This window comes from Rhinolophus sinicus, chromosome 17 (assembly GCF_057876585.1).
Source record: "Rhinolophus sinicus isolate RSI-liver-muscle chromosome 17, RSI-T2T, whole genome shotgun sequence".
NCBI classification, from domain to species: domain Eukaryota; kingdom Metazoa; phylum Chordata; class Mammalia; order Chiroptera; family Rhinolophidae; genus Rhinolophus; species Rhinolophus sinicus.
Window position 1 is genome coordinate 158275660 of NC_142517.1, and position 17904 is coordinate 158293563.

The 17904-nt window shown below is 37.6% G+C and overlaps 1 protein-coding gene and 1 long non-coding RNA gene across 3 annotated transcripts in view; both read left to right on the forward strand.

Moving 5' to 3' along the window:
- CERS6 (ceramide synthase 6) overlaps nucleotides 1–17904 on the forward strand; it is a 281767-nt gene that overhangs the window by 119289 nt on the left and 144574 nt on the right. The window lies entirely within an intron of this gene.
- On the forward strand, nucleotides 278–2722 carry LOC141572663 (uncharacterized). The gene is made up of 2 exons (XR_012498004.2): nucleotides 278–442; nucleotides 2065–2722. It is a non-coding gene; the product is annotated as an uncharacterized LOC141572663 (long non-coding RNA).

The following is a 17904-nucleotide window of genomic DNA, read 5'->3' on the forward strand; positions in this document are numbered from 1 at the left end:
ATGCAAAGTTAGTGTGATAATGTAAAATTGTTGAAAGGAATTGTGCATAGGCGAGGGTTTTCATGTTAGTCTATTCTTTAATCTCATTTTTAAAACGCAAAAGTAGAATATGAGTATTGAATTATTACTGCTAAAATTTATAGAGCATTTATTTTGGGCAAGGTACTGCTTTAAGGGATTGATTTTTATTTTATTTATTTATTTTTTAATTATAAAATATACGTAACATAAAATCAACCACTTAAACATTATTAAGTGTACAGCCCAGTAGTATCCATGTTGTATAGCCATCACACCATCTATTCCCAGAACTCTTTTTATCTTACAAAACTGAAACTCTATACCAATGCAATACTAACTCCCCATTACTTTCTCCCCCAGACACTGGAAGCCATCACTTTACTTTCTGTCTCTATGAATTTCACTTTTCTATACACCTCATGTAAGTAGAATCATACAGAATGTCCTTTTGTGACTGGCTTTTTTCACTTAGCATAATGTCCGTGAGGTTCAGCCATGTTGTAGCATGTGTCAGAATTTCCTTCCCTTTTAAGGCTGAAAAATATTTCATTGTATGTATATACCATATTGTGTTGACTCACTCATCTCTGGATGGTCACTTGGGTTGCTTCCACCTCTTGGCTATTATAGGTAATGCTGCTATGTGCATAGTTGGATAAATAATCTGTTTGAGACCCTGCTTTCAATTCTTTTGGGTTTATTGCCGGAAGTGGAATTGCGGAATCATATGTTGATTCTGTTTTTAATTTTTTGAGGAACTGGCATACTGTTTTCCATGGAGGGTGCAATATTTTCCATTTCCATCAATAGTGAACAAGGGTTCCGATTTCTTCGCATCCTCACCAATAGTTATTCGTTCATCTCTCTCTCTTTCTCTCTCTCTCGCTTTCTCGCTCTCTCTCCCTCCCTCTCAATAGTAGACACCATAACATGTATGACGTTGAGAGCTTTTATTTTAAATGCACTAACTTATTTAATTTTTTAACATGCTAGAGGGAGCACATATTATTATCTTGATTTGAAAGAAGAGCCAACAGGAATAGAGGTGTTGGCTAGTAAGTAGTGGAGCTGGGATGTGAACCCAGGCAATGTGGCTCTGGGGTCTGAGTTCCTACTACCCTGTTATCACAGCCTCTCTCATTATACAGTCATTGCAGCAAATTGAAACAATAGAGAAGTGTTTGTGATAACAGCTGACCTGTTCCCCTAGCTTCAATATCACGCATGCCTTAGAATTAATCTCTGATAAGTTTGGTGTGTTTGCTTCTAAACATGGATGTATTTGTATGTTTATATATACCAGGGGTGCCAAAAAAATGTATACAAGTGGACACTTTGGTCAGTGTTGCCCAAGCAGTAGTTCGCCGTAATCAGAAATATCTGGATGCTGATGGGAAGCACTTTAAAAACCTCTTGTAACTGCAGAAGTCAAACGTGACTTGTATTCCTCTTTTGTTATCTGTATATACTGAGTATTACAATTTAAAACAAAGTTTTATTGGGGAAAAGTGTGTATCTCCAGGGCCCTTCAGCTCCAAGTCATTGCCCTTCAATCTAGCTGTGGAGGGCACAGCTTACTGGCCCATGTGGGAATTGAACCGGCAACCCTGTTGTTAAGAGCTCGCACTGTAACCAACTGAGCCATCAGGCTACCCGAGTATTACAATTTTAATACAGTTTTCCTTTCTTAAAATGTGTATACATTTTTTTGGCACCCTCTGTATATATGAATTTAATTTTTAAAAGGGTTCATGCTTTGCACTTTGTTCTGGTACTTCTTCTGCCCCACTTATTTATTAAGAGATCTTTCTAGATCAGTACATATAGATGCATCGCATTCTGACTAATGACTGCATTTGGCAGAAACTTAATTTGCTAATCATTTCTTTATTGGTATAACATTGAAAAGTGGATTGGCTTCAAGGAACATTCTTATGTATGTATTTCACACTAGGTTTGTTTTGTTTTGTTCTCCTGCAGAATAAGCTCCTAAAAATGGAATATCTGGGTTATAGGGTGTATATATTTTATGTTTGGTCCTAGAGTTAAAAGCAGACTCACACAGGCCTGAGTTGAAAGAAGACCTAGCCAGATGAAAGACCCTGGCTGCCTTGTACTTGTTAAACAAGCGCAGTCCTGGGAGAAGACTCCAGAACTGAGCAGATGACTGGAACCCAGCCTGGGAGAGGTTTCAGCTGGGCAAGGCCCCGCGCAGGGGGTCCAACATATCAGCTAAATGTGTGACCTGGTGCATGTGTCCAAATTACCCAGAGCTTTCTTGCTGTGAAATTTCTTTCACGTGGGCAACTGGAAGAAGTTATGGTCATAGTTAAAAGAAATAGAAGAGAGAAGCCTATCTTTTCGTTGGAAGTATATAGCTTAATTTGATCTTTTGGCTATTTCTAACTTAAGTTGAATAAATAGGCTATCATGTAAATAACATTATCAGAGAGAAATCACTACTAAATAAAAATATTTGAATTAAGCTGTCAAACATATACATACATATGTGTGTGTATGTATGTATGCATGTACATAGTTTAATGCAAGACATCTGATATTTTTGTTTGATTTTAAAATTCTCGAAGTAATTTTAGATCCTGTGCCTTTGAATTTATGTTAATGTTCATGATTTTTTTCATTGCATATACAGATAATTTCTTGAATCTTTTCCCCTTAATAAAGAAACAAGTATGCTTTGTGAAAATCTTATTATACTTAAAAGAGTTATTTCTAAGGTACTGTTTATAAAATTTCTGAATCCCTTATTGTTAGTATCTTATATAAATCACTTGGTGCATGCGTGCTTCCTTCAATGACTCATTCATAATGGGTATACTTATTATGTAGCAAGACAATGTGAATAATGATTAAGATTCATTCATTCAAAAATGTTTACTGCATACTTGCTCTGTGCCAGGCATTGTTCTAGTCTGTGGGGCCACAGCAGTGCATAGAGCCCACGTCCTGCCCTGGTGGGTTGTCCATTCTCAAGATCTCATTCTAGAGTAAAAGAGACATGGGTGTGAATCCAGGCCCCAGCACTCAGTTCCTATAACCCCAGCAAGGCATTTCACACTGATGGGCCTCAGTTTCCATGTTCACAAAATGAAGAAAATACACACTCGCCAATCAAATAGCTCGTACATGTAAGTCATGTGCTATAGAATATGACTAAAGTAAGCTTTCAGTAATCATTGGTTATGCCTATCATTCTGTGACAAGCCCTGTGTCATATCCTGGGAATATAGTGAACTAACATACTCACATTTTAATGGGGGCTGTTGAGATGTTATAATCACACATATATCTTTTCCTGACATTCTGTTTATTATTTTCCATTTAATCCTTCCCTATCCCACCTCTTCTTCTTAATGCTCTCCTTTCCTGTCCGTCCCTTTCCACACTTCTTACAACCATCTAGAACCTAGCTCCATGTGCTCCCCTCTCACACATTTCAAACCTCTCATCTTCTGTGCAGACGGGTTCCTCACCCTTTGCCGCACACCCCTGCTTATCTCTGTTTCCCCATCTTAGCTCTGCTCTTCTCCTTTCTCCCCCAGTGTGAGTCCTGCCTGTCCTTCAAGGCCCCACTTGTTGTTACCAGGACCCCTCTCTGCGATGCTTTCTCACATGAATCTCTCCAAAGATGTTCTTCCCTGAACCCCTGGGATAGTCAGACTTAGATTTACCTATTTTAGCCATTAGCTACTATTTAGAATTATTCCCTACTTGTTTCACGTATCTTGATTGTTTTCTTCCCAGGTAAACTGCCCATGTATGTATGCAGGGTATGCTTAGTGAATATACGGTGGTTTGTTGGTTGATCTAGGGTGGGCCTAATGAATACATTTCCTTCCTTTGAGATGAACCTAGTGCTGTTTCGGGGCTACCATGTTTCCCCAAAAATAAGACCTATCCGGACCATCAGCTCTAATGTGTCTTTTGGAGCAAAAATTAATATAAGACCCAGTATTATATTATATTATATTATATTATATTATATTATATTATATTATATTATATTATATTATATTATATTATACCTGGTATTATATTATATTATACCTGGTATATTATATTATATTATATTATATTATATTATATTATATTATATTATATTATATTATATTATATTATATTATATAGACCCGGTCTTATAGTATATTAAAATAAGACCAGGTCTTATGTTAATTTTTGCTCCAACAGACGCATTAGAACTGATGGTCTGGCTAGCTCTTATTTTCGGTGAAACACGATAGAAGGATGTGGGGCTACCACTTGCAATTGACTCTCAAGTTTAGTGAGGCATTGTTAATGAAGTGACCATTGGCCTCTATTGGAGTTTTACCATTGGTCTTAGAAAGATGGGAGCTGCCCAGTGTGATTCTCTTGGGCTGTCTGGTTGACACTTTCTGGTTGGCAGAGGAAGTCCCTGCCTTTCTAAGGAGTATCCTGTGAAGTTAACATTCTCTCCTGAAGCTCTGGGTCAGGACCCAAAACAATCAATGTTGCCCCTTCCCTCCAGGGGATGTTATGAGGACTGGTGCCTGCCAGGAATCAAGATGCCGAGGAGAGGGCAGGTTGCCCAGGCATGAGTGCCCGTACTTGCAGGTCATTTCATGGTTGCTTTTAGGAAAGTTTGCTGGATCCAGTTTCTGTGGCTCTCACCAGGGGAAGCATTATATGAGACAACAAGGAGCAGATGTATTTACATGCAGAGCTTCATAATAATTCCACTCCCAACTCCTGACTGTCGGGTGGTGAGATATTTGGGAGAACATTTTCAGTCTGAAGAAAGGAATTATTGTTTAGTCTGAGATTTGAGCCTGCACTTTCTTTTCATGTGGTTCTGCTTGAGAGTTCTTAGACCAAGGTTAAATGAATGTTGAGGCACTTTGGGGACTATACAAATCAATGAATGAAAGACAAAGGTATAAATGTCATAATTGCTTTAATTTCTTCCCGTTTACTCTTTTTTTTCTTTTTTAATCCTGTATCTCCTGACATTGGATTATTTATAATACGAACGTTAACTGACTGTTTCGAGTGACATAGCATTAAAATGTTAATTTAAATTTAATATGAAGCTCATGGTACTTATGAAGAGCATCTCTCATTTATCATTATTATTATGTTTCAGATATATTGCAGCAAACGAATTTTAACGGTTTGAATTGATATCTTTTTCACCTTTTCTTTATATAGACATTAAGTAACATCTCCTAATGTTTGACATATAAATGTTGCCTTACAATTAACAGAACAGTTATGCTGCTGTTTATGTAGTTTTTTAAGATTCCTGGAAGAGATTAAAGAGAATCTTATGGGTTTTTTTGTTTGTTTGTTTTTGCCAGACTTCATTGTTCAATGTAAGTAGATTTAAGTGGGCCTCATATTTTCTTCCAGATATAAGGGAAAGGTGCCTAACAGAGCAAGACTTTTAACATGATTCTTATGAGAGCTGCCAAAAAGCTCAGTATTTGTTAATAAGTTTTCACATATCTAGCTAATAGACTTGCATTCTAGTGATGAGTCACAAAGGGAAGAAACTCAGTTACATGTACAATGAGTGGCTTTGGTTTTGGATTTCATTAAGGGCATTCGGTTCATTGTTGATCACAGAGTCACGCACAGTGAGACCTTAATAGGCTGGAGAATAGATGATATGGGGAAATTTGGGCTCTTGGGACAGTTTTTACCTAACTCTCCAGCCGCCCTCCAGAACACTTTGTTCAGGGAAATGTAGATGGATGGCCTCGGCAGAACATGATGGGAGTGGGAAAATGTGAGGTTAAAAGAAAAACTCACAATTCAGTCCAATGCCTTTTTTTTTCTTTTTCTTGCCTTGATCCATTGAACTGTTGTTTCAGGGCCCTGTCCCTGTTAGCACAGAAAATTTGTAGTTAACAGCAAATATTTTAGAGTTAGTGCAACTTTTTGTTTATTTTATTTTATTATTTTATTTATTTTTTCCCTCCCTCCCTTCCTTCCTTCCTCCCTTCCTTCCTTTCTTTCTTTTGCTCAAATAAAAATTTAAGTGTGAGAATTCTTTCATCATAGCAAAAGTAATAAATACTCTACCTGGTCTCTGAGATACAATGCTTTCTTCCCCAGGTCTTTGCTATTTCTTGAACTCTAGTAGCTGAGCATTGAATTCAACATTCTAACTAATCACTGACTCACTTTCACACGACTGGGAAATTAGCTTTTATTTTTTTCATTTGCCATATACTGTAGCTATAAAAAATATTTAGGGATCAACTTGAATTTATAAACTTTTAGAGGTGGAATACTATCACACATATATTAATAACTGGTATGTTTATTTAGAAATAGTATTCCCTATTCACTTTCATGAAATAATTTATTCAAAGCCTACTGTATATCTTTGACATCATGTCTTTAATGCCACTAGAGCTCTCTTTGAAGCCATCTAGTACGGTGTGCCATAGTATAATTTCTTCACTCCCATCTAAATTGCCTGAACTTTCATGTTTTTAGCATCCACATTATGAAGCTATTTCTAAATTTTATCTCAGGCCCTAACACACATTTCAGACTTTATTTTTGGCTGTCTATAGGTGTACATTGGAGATCTCCAAAATATATCCATTTTCTGTACTATGCTTAAAAGAGATCTTTAAGAGGCTTGTTTACAGTGGCATCTAATATCAACAATTGTGAAGTCACAACCCTATAAATAATGAGTAAGTTTTTATTAAATTTCTTTGCTTCCTTAAATAGCTTGTTCCATCAGCTGACTTTTTTAAGCATCCAAAACTATCATGAGATTGTTTCAGATTTGACTGTTTTCATTCAAAGACTACTTTGTTCAAAACGAAGAACTTGCAAGAGTATTCTGTAAATAAGAGACTGTGTAAGGACTTGAATATATGGCAGTTCTCTCTTTTGGGGGGAGAGAGAAGAAATCCAAAGTATATATGGCATAGTAATTAACCAAAGGGTTTCTTCCTTTTTGCACATCTACTAGCTATATTGATTATTTTCTTGTTATCTATTCACATATGTTTTTTAAAGGTGAAAAAAAGTAGTTGCAAAGATATGTTTAACTGGAAGAATGGTGTGAATTTAAATAGTCTAATGATTATTATATGTTGCTTGTATAATCTCAATGGTTAATATATGGCAAACCAAGAATACAATGCCATCAGAATCTAAAACTACAGAATTAATGGAAAAGTAGGTCTGAATTCCCGGACCAGTACAGAAAGAAAAACTAATGATCATACTTACAAGATTTCCATTAATCTTTACTTCTCTTATATAGATCTATCTCTTGACCTTTTGTAGCTTAATTTCCGTATAAAGTGGTATCAAGTATTGTGGTGATATGACATAGGAAAATTCACACAAAATCTGAGCATTTTCTTAGAATGATCTGGTAAATTTGGAAAGAGGAGGTTTATAAGAGAAGAATTTTACTAGACATAACCACATTAATTCTCTCTTGAGACCTTTTCTGGCTTCTAGCAAGAGAAACATGTGTCTGAAGATACTAAGGAAAGAAAGTAAGTGGGCAGGTTGTGATAACAGTTAACTTGACATTTGTATAGCTCTGTAGTTTTCAAGGAACTTTTGTGAGTGTTATTTAATTCCATCGTCATAATAACCTGAGATATAGACTAAGGACTTGGAGGGACTCAGTCCTCTTTCTCATCCTCTGTTTTCTTTTTAACATTTATGGAAACTGAAGCTCTAAGAGGTTAAGCTGATTGGCCCAGGTCACCATGGTGGGAAAACAGGAACCAGGGAGAGAGCTCTTTCCCTTTAAGGGGGTTGCTTCTCTGGGTAGAGGAAAAAATACTGGTACAGTTGTGCTGGGGTCCCCCCCCATCCCCTCAAGTCCTATTTCTTACTCATTCCTTCTAGGGACATGTAAAACATAGTTATGAATGTGCTTTAGAGGTTATTATCCTAGAAATGCTTCCCATGAGTCATTACTTTTTGAAGAAGGGCAGTAAATTCTTATCCTTTCTATATGTTCCTCTCTGTCTTTTTATTCTTGTGCATAATAAGAATGCAGGTACACTTAAGAACAAAGGAGACATCAATATATTTTAAAAATGAACGCTGTCAGAGTCAATCCAACTGTGAACTGCCAGGGTTTAATATCTCATTCTGAAAGAGTTCTGAATTTAAGTTGTTTAGTAACATCTCCCCCCGCCCCCACCACCTCTCAATCTTTCAGATTGAAAAACATTGTTTTTCAGAAATAATATTGGGAAAGAGATAATTTGCTGACATTCACTTGAGATCTGTGTAACATTTGTTGGAGACCTTTATATATGATTTTCTGTATGTTTGAATTTTTCATGTATAGTTTGAGGACCATATAAAATCTTCTAGACCATAAAATACCCACTTTGTTAAAACGTGGTCTTGAACTTCACATGTGTAACCTGGTTGATAGTCTTGGATGAATTTATTAAATGTTACAAATATTTATTGAATTCTGAATATAAGCTTAAAGTGGAGCTGGTGATATAGAGATGAGCTCTTTCCCGTAAAGGGGGTTAACACCCTGAGAGTAGGCATAAGAAGAACAAAAGTAACCCCAGGGCCCAGGAGAATGAATCAATGCAGAAAGAGAAATACAAAGGGAGCCCCTGAGGGGTTCAGAAGGAGTGTGCACATCAGGGTGGGGGTATCAGGACAAGCCTCACAGTTTGGGATGGGTCCTGGAGGAAGTATGGTATTCTGATGGTGAGAAATGGAGGTTTGATTGTGATAAATGGATGGTGATAAATGGAAGAAATAGTGTAAGCAAAGGCATGGAAGGAGGAAAGTACAGAGTATATTTGGGAAACAAGACCTGAGGTCAGAATGGCGGAAGAAAATAAAGTAGCTGATTGTAGGCATGGCATTTTCCAAAAAGTAATGAATGTACTTATGACCATTAGGTCAATTTTGATTTTCTTGGGGAATTAGGGAGAAAATTCCTTTCCCTTAAAGGATTTTTGAGGGAAGGAAAAAAGGAAGATTCTAGTTGTCTTTTGAACTTAGAGGTATTTTAGCTAGGGGAGGAAAAAACTTAGTATCTAGTTGGCTACTGGTACAATGCTACTACATTCTACTACCTCAAACTCAATTTGACAAAGAGATGAGTCCTTTATTGTATCTTGACCTCTTTCCCTTTTTCCAGAATCTTGCTAGCAAGGACTCAGCATGCAGAAGGGATACAGAAATCTCTGTCTGGCTGTTGCCCTGTTTCCTCCAGCCAATCCTCTATTATCCTTCAAAGATATACTTTCAAATTCCTTTCAAATTGATTTAACAAGAGTTTTAATACTTGATGATGATTTATTTAATGTGTGGTTTGACACAAGGATATTTGCATTTTTATAATCAATTAATTCCTTATCCAAGATGGGGTGTTGTTTTGTTTTGTTTTGTTTTGTTTCTAGTAGTAGAATTTTCAGATACTGGCAGCAAATTTCTGGGGATTTGGAACCAGAATGGGCTTTGGAGTCAGATTCACCTACATAAAAATCTTACTTCCCACCTCAATACGAGCCTTTCTGAGACCCACTTGACTGGTGAGACAGAAATACTTACCTCATTGGGTTGCTCTGGTGTTTGTAACTTGCACGTGAAAGGCTTTAATACATCCTAGCTCCTTCCTTCTTTCCTTTCTCACCATGAGCATTAGAAGTGACAGTGTAGTCTGCTTAGTCATGGGTAAACTTACCCAAGTTCTCACCCTGTGATTAGGAAGCAGCCATGCTTCTCTTTAAGCAGGAAACCCTCCAACTCCCTGTTGTTGCTCCAGACTTTTTTCAGGTGTCCCCTCAGCTTTGAAGGGTTTCTGCTGCCATTCCACATGGCATCTCACTCCTTTGAAACCCAAAGGCACCTTGATTGTATTTATGTCATGTGTGTTCCTGAGTTGTGGTTATTTGTATATTTATTCTATCCCACTTCTTGACTGGAGGTTCTAGATTGCACATTCCTTAAAGGCATCTTTCCATTTCCTATGGTACCTAACACAGTGCCTTGCATTAATTAAATCTTGGGGTTGAAATAAATTGATCTGATGCTTTTGTAATGTTCACATATGAGGTGTGATAAAAAAATAGCTATTGTTTAAGAAAAAATTATTACAGTAAAAGACACATTTCCATTAATCCCCCTCAAAATACTCCCCCTCGCTTCAAACACACTTATCCCATCATTCTTGCCACTTTCTGGAAGTCCTCTTTCATGAGTGTCTTTAGTTGCACTGTCGTGGCTGCCTCAATGTCCTGAATCAATTCAAAGCGTTTACCTTTCATGGCCATTTTGACTTTGGGGAAGAGCCAGAAGTTGCTCGGTGCCACATCCAGTGAATAAGGTGGATGAGGACACACCACAATGTTTTCTTTTTTTTTTTTTTTTTTTTTAAGAAATTACCATATACCAGAAGCAATGTGTGACACGGAGCCTTTCCCTTGTGATCACAAAATACAGTGACTGCTGCTGCCTAGTGCCCTCCAATGGAAACTCAGGGATCTTCAATATGAGAAGTGGCACATCCAACCTTAGTAACAGAGTGTGACAAGTTTCAACTTGTTCGGTGCAGTCAGTCAAGTGTGAGCTATGGTTGAGAGAAGGTGTGTTTTAAAGTGTGCCATCAATCATCCCCTGTCATGACAACGCTCTTTGTCACACATCATTTATGGCAATTTCTGTCAAATAGAAGCATTACAGTGTGTCCTCATCCACCTTATTCACTGGATCTGGCACCGAGTGACTTCTGACTCTTCCCCAAAGTCAGAATGACCATGAAAGGTAAACATTTTGAATTGATTCAGGACATCGAGGCAGCCACAACAGTGTAAGTGAAGACACTCATGAAACAGGACTTCCAGACCTGCTTCAGAAAGTGGCAAGAATGATAGGATACATGTGTTCAAAGCGAGGGGGAGTATTTTGAAGGGGTTTAATGGCAATGTGTCTTTTACTGTAATAAATTTTTTTTAAATTTAAACATTCACCATATTGTTTTATCATACCTCATATAAACAGTAACCAAGACTAGTTCCTATTTTTAGGTGGCACAAGGCAAAGTTAATCACCACCCCATCTGTTTATTCATCTACTACAAAACATCTTCAATGTGTCTAGAAACATCACACCCAAATAGACCCCGTGGATTGATTTTTCCCTGTTCTCCATAGCAAATGCAGAATTATTGCCATGGAATTGGAGTCTTCTCTGTCAGTTTCTGCACATTCCCTACCACCCAGTACTTATTACACTTCAGCCTACACCCTGTGATTCAACCAGGCAGATTGGCTAGATGTACTCCCCTTCACAAAGGGGATAGAAATATCCATTGTCAGCTGACATAACAGGTGGCTTTCTCTTACCATCTAGAATTCCATTAAAAATGTTGGCACAGTCTACCACATGAGGTCATGGCCTAATCTGGGAAACAATTTTGAGCCAGCCCCAGTACAATTGTGACTCTCATCTGTTTCTTTCTTTGATGTTAACTCATTATTTAAATTAAAGTTAATATGTATTTATTGGCACTTTTGAATACTCATTGCTGGTTTGCTTGTTGACCTCTGGTTTCTGAACACAAAGACCACTGGTGAATTCTGGCTAAACAGTTTCCTAGCACAGATGTTCCCATAGTTCAGCCCTCCTATTTTATCAGGCAGGAAATGAAAACTCCTTAGGTAGACACAAATTTCTCAGCTTTAATTTGGCGCCTTTTAAAAACAAATTTAATTCACAGGACTTAACGTTTGCATGCATGTTTGAGCTTGAAAATACAGAAATAGAATATTTTAAATGGCTTCCAGAAAAGGTAGCACAGATGAACTAAAATTTACTGCCCTTCTAAACCACAAAGTCATAAGTACCTTAAACGAAATGCCAATTCAATGGAGTTGATCACAGAGGGTCCTGGGAGGCAGTCAGTAAACTATGCACACAGTTTGATAGTAATAGCGAAACTAAAGGTGGTGGTCACCAAGGGTATTGCATAATGTAAGCATTGGTTGAGTCTTTCTTTTATTTAAAGAGTATGAGGAAATTGATTTTCACACCTATGTAAGATCAAGTGACACATAATATTAAAAATCAGTTTAGAAAAAATTAAAGAACACAGAAATATTTAATAAATATCTTTGACTACAACTAAGAGAAAAGATCAATGAATTGCCTGCCTACTATAGTACTTTATTCCCTATAATTTCAGTATCTTCACAAAATGTATAAGTGCTAAAATGATATTGGTCCATTGTTAGAAGCAATAGCTTTAATTTAATCCAAGTCTTTATAGCTTTAATAAGTAAAAAATCACCCAGATCAACCTGCTGACGTATATAGACTTTTTTACAGAGAAGCATGTAGTCAAATAACATTTTTGACCACCCAGAATTATGTAATGCTAGTATTCAGAGAGTTTAAATTAAGAATTCAGATATGTTTGGTCCCAGGGAGCAGAGAAGAATAAGTAACAAGTACTTATACATGCAGTGTGGTTATTGGACATAGATTAAGTTGAATTCCTTACTCTCATGAGTTAACATCAAGAACAGGGAAAAATCTGATCTAGTGAAGTAGGTTCAGGGTTGTGGCTGTTTGTGCATTCATCAGGAAATGGAGTCTGGGATTTGACCTTGGTTGTCACTCCTTCGGATTTGGACAATATTTGACTCTCAGCTCCAGCTTCTCAGACCTGGACAGGTCAACATTCAAGAAAAAGTTTCCTATAATGCTGTAATTTCAGGAAATTGTTTTGGGGGGCACTGAACAGCCTCCAAATTGGCATGAAACACATTACAGCTAATTTATTCCATGAATTTACATTTTGTGAAATGTATAGAATATTTTATATAGGTCAAAGGGACTGGAAAAGAGTTCCCATTCCTCCACTGCAACGTTCCCGTGTAATGAGCTGGTAGCAATGACATCCCATTCTATTGCAGGAGAAACAGAAGCTCAGAGTTCTGACTTCTCTTATTAGTCAGCTGCTGCTCACGGGGTTCATTCCCCTGTGAATGTCCAAGTGAAGTTTGTGACACCATGATATTTTGTGTACTATCTTATTTTGAGGAAAAAGAAGTAAAATGTGTCCCTAGGTACACTGGAGGTAGAGAGATTGTGGACCCTCCCTCTGTGTTTGAAACTTTCCCTTTCCATCAGCCCCATTGAATCACCCTGATTTAGATGGCTGTTTGTGTTCTCTTGGTGAGGGGTTCAAAGGACTACTGGGTACTCGAGTGAGTATTTGTAACATTTATGGAAAGTAAGCACAAGGAGTGATTGATTATCAATGGGCATGTAGATCAGTATCTGGGCATTGATTCTGAACAATTAAAAAACAGAAAGAATAATTTAGCTAAATAATGCCTTGATTTTACAAGAGATTTTAATATTTGTGGATATGCCAGATTTCATTGAAGTCTGTGTCTCCATTGTTAACCGAAGAAGAAGTTCAGGCTATAGTAAAGAGCAAAAAGCGGTATGTGAGCAAAAGGATTGCAATCAGAGAGATGCGTTCAGGTAGCAACCCAAACTGAGCTCTGGAGAGAACAAAGAAAGGGAGGGTTTATAAAGGCAAAAACCACAACATTCTTTCATGCAAATTAAGGATTACTGGCTGATTAACAGTGATTGGTTAGTTCCAATATGCAAATAAGGAAGGCAAAACCTACAGGGTGGAAGCAAAATCCATATATGTCTATGCGGAAGTTGTCCCAGGATGTTTAAGACTCAGCCTTGAGCTGAGTGTACCAACAGGTTAGCAACTTAACAGCAGATCTGAGAACTGAGGCACAGGATATAGATAAGTCTCACTTCCTTAATAGCCTCCCAAGTAAATTTTTAAGTGACTCTCTTAGCAATGTTTATCCTATTTAATTTTCTCCATTATCACCATGCACTGGGCAGCAGCCTTTTAACATCTTTCATCTGTGACCTGGGCCAGAGGTGTAACTCAGCGGCTCATAAGGCCCTATTCTCTCATGGATGTCAGTTAGAGACCTAAGTTTAAGTAATGGAGTTGAGGCAGGTGAGCCTCATCTGTGGGTTGTTTGTGTTCTGTCCAGTCCATGGTCTATACCCAAGTCTGTCTCTACGTCTTAATCACAGCATTTTATTGACCTGGGGCCTGAGATAAGGAGTGAAACAATAAACTTTTTTTCATTTATTTGTGCAGTGGAATTACAGAGAACTGTTATGGTTTGAAATGAAAATGGGAAAGAAAAAAAAAAAATGTGTTAGAAGGAAGTCAAATATGTTTAAGGGAGTTGTTCTCAGTCTCTTAGAGAAGCCAAGACAAAGATTTAAGAAGTTCTACGTTACTTGGAGCTGTTCTTAATTAAGGCACCTTTGATTTCAGTCCTTCCCCTTACCCCTATTTTCCCTCTAACTTGAAAATAATACGCAATTTATGCTTATAGTAGGTTTTAGTTACTTAAAAGGTCATGTCTTTCAAAAATGCAACTTCAGAAAAGTCTAATTCCACATTGCTACAGAAAAATATGCCTGAAAAGACTGATGTGGTGTGGTGTGATATGCATGTATGCTTTTGGAATAATGTGTCTGGTGCAGGGGTCCACAAATAGTGTCCAATCAAATCTGGCCTCCTGCCAGTTTTGTACAACCTGCGAGATAAGAATGATTTTTCTGTTTTTTAAGTGGTTACATTTTAAATGGTTATGTAAGTACTTACATAACATCTTCAATTTTGCCTATTGGGCCACAAATCCTAAAATACTTACTATCCGGCTCTTCCTGAAAAAGTTTGCCAACCTCGTAGTCTAGGGATAATGTCACAGGCATCTGTCCTGATTTTGATTATAAGAAATATTCAGACCCTTTGTGCCACTCTTAAATTACTCCTCCAGGTTATCAAAAACTATTATCTTCTAATAGAAATGTCTCATCTTTCTGTAGTCTTTTTAGAGGTCAATGAAGGACCCCGAAAAGTTTGGTGCAAGATGTTAAAAAATCCACCAGTAGTCCTCACAATGTATGTTGGAAGAGCACAGGAGAATTACAGAATGTCCTCCCACATTAAGGAATTGGCTCTGGGCTTCACGTTAACTAGAACATTCCTTAAATGTTTGCTTCCATCATTAAATACTTTGGGCGCCAGTTCTCTCTTCAGTGTTCTGTACTTTGGAATGCCTCAGAGAGAGAACCTCAGTTGTGAGCTGATTCTCCTGTGGAGCAGACAGATTAATGCTAGACAGCCAGGGTAGGCAGTCTCCTGCATTCAGCGAGAGCTGTTGGAGAGGAACCAGGAGCAGAACCAGGGAACAGACGCAGTGTTGTTTGGTTGAACAGCTGTATTGAGGTAAAAGTTACATACTATAAAATCCATCCATTTTAAGGGTACCACTCAATGATTTTTAGTAAATTCACAGAGATATAAAAGCATCACCATCCAATTTTAGAACACTTATATCACCCCAAAAAGACTACTTGTTCCTGTTTGCTGCCACTCCCCTATCTCTTTTTACCCACAGCCCCAGGCAACCACTGTTTTATTTTCCCTCGTTGATTTGCCTTTTTCTGGACAGTTTATGAGTGTATAAATGGAATCATCCAGTATGTGTTCTTTTGCAGTTTTTGCAGCTGACATTTTTCACTGGCATAATGTTTTAAGTTTCATGTATCTTGTTAGCATGTATCAGTACTTCGTTTGAACAGATATATCTCATTTTGTTTATCCATTCACCAGTTGGGTGAACATTTACATTGTTTGTGGTTTGGGCTATTCTGAAAAATGCTGCTATGAACATTCACATACAAGTCTTTGTGTGGACATATGTTTTCATTTCTCGGGTAGATATCTAAAAGAGGAATGGCTGAGCCATATGGTAAATTTATATTTAAATTTCTAAGAAAATATCAAACTTTTCCAAAGTGGCTGTACCATTTTATATTCCCACCAGCAATATGTGAGGGTTTGTGTCTCTACATTCTGGAAAACACTTGGTATTATCTTTTTGATAAAACACATTCTAAAAGGTATGAAGTGGTATTTCATTGTGACTTTAATTTTTATTTCGCTCATGAATAATGATGTTGAGTATCCTTTCATATGATTATTGGCCATTCATTTATTTTCTGTAGTGAAATGTCTACTCAGAGTTTTTGCCCATTTTTAAATAGGGTTTATCTTATTATTGAGTTTTAAGAGTTCTTTACATATTATGGGTACAAATTCTTTATCAGATATATGACTTACAAACATTTTATCCCACTCTGTGGCTCGTGTCTTTTCTTAATGGTGTCTTTGAAAGGCAGTGCATCTTGAGACATGAATTGTGAATTCATGACATGAAGTAGTTTCCAATATTTTTCTTCATATTTTTTTCAGTTTTTTAAAATTTTCAATTACAGTTGACATTCAATATTGTATTAGTTTCAGGCATATAATGGTTAGATATTTATATAATTCACAAAGTGATCTTTTATCCAAACTGAGGTTTCTAGAGGCTTATGGAACTCCTGCAATGAATCAGTGGTTGGGTTGGTGATAGTGTCACACCTTGGGTAGCTTTTAATATTTTGGGTACCCACATAGTGCTAGAGCTCTAGCCAGCTCCAGGTTTACCTGATGCCTAAATCTGTTTACTTCCCGGTTTCCATGAAGGGTGTAGCTGTCAAAGGTGACTTCAAGGAGATCAGTAAAGGAGAGGAAGTTATCTTGGATGGTTGGTTTCATCCTGAGCATTGCCTAAGGGTTTCATCTTATCAGGGCAAGGAATGGGATGGCTCCTTTCCCATTTCTCTCCTTTCCTCTCCCTACCTCCTCCAGCACTCATCCCTTTAAAAAAATGTGTTTTCCCCTCAAGTCCTCCCTTTATGATGTAAAAGGAATGATAGGGAGCATTGGGGGGAAACTGAACCTGAAAATAAAACCTAGCCGGACCATCAGCTCTAATGCGTCTTTTGGAGCAAAATTAATATAAGACGTGGTCTTATTTTTCTATAAGATCAGGTATAATATAATATAATATAGCATAATATAATATACCAGGTCTTATATTAATTTTTGCTCCAAAAGACACATTAGAGCTGAGGGTCCGGCTAGGTCTTATTTTGGGGGAAACACAGGAAGTAGCTATGGATGTCTCCAGAAGCAGGTGGCACTATTAACCAGTAGATGGCATGGTACTGAGTTTTGGTTAAGACCGTGGACCCTGCCACTTACAAGCCATGCAAGCTCAGGCAAGTTGCTTGATCTCACTATATCCCCTTCCACACCTCTACAATGGGAATCATAATAGTATCTGCTTGTTGTGAGGGTTAATGAATTAGAACATGTAAAGTGCTTAGAAGTGTATGTGTTGGTAATTAATAAGTGTTAGCGATCGTTGTTGGTGTTGTTAAATGATAGGTAGGTGCTACTGTACAAAAAGGACAGGCGTTAGCATCTGACTTCTTCAGTGACATCTTGAGTTTGGTTTCCTGCTCCTGTGTTTGCTAGCTGTGTGACCTCAGACAAGCTGTATTTGCTCTCTGTGCCACAATCTCACTTGTTTAAGGAAAAAGAAAATAAGAGCTACCTAGAAGAGTTGGTATGGTGGATAAAATGGAATTACAGTGGCTGGAAAATAGTAGGTGGTCAATAGATTTTTGTTGTTGGTGTTGTTTGTTTGCTTGTTTTTGATGTTACGGAGGCAATGATTAATAGAATAAAAGAATCCTGTGATCTTCTGGGGAGGGAGAGAGCACAGCACAAGTTGCAGAAAGAGGGGAAGTGATAAGTGGGACGTTGTAGGGGAGATTGGGTTTGGACAGATGATGAAGGGTAGTCCAGGCAGCAGCAGGTCCAGATCTGATGTTTCAGGGTAGACACACATTGGACTAGTGGGGACCAAGGTAGGAATCTAAAGGCGGGATTATTGA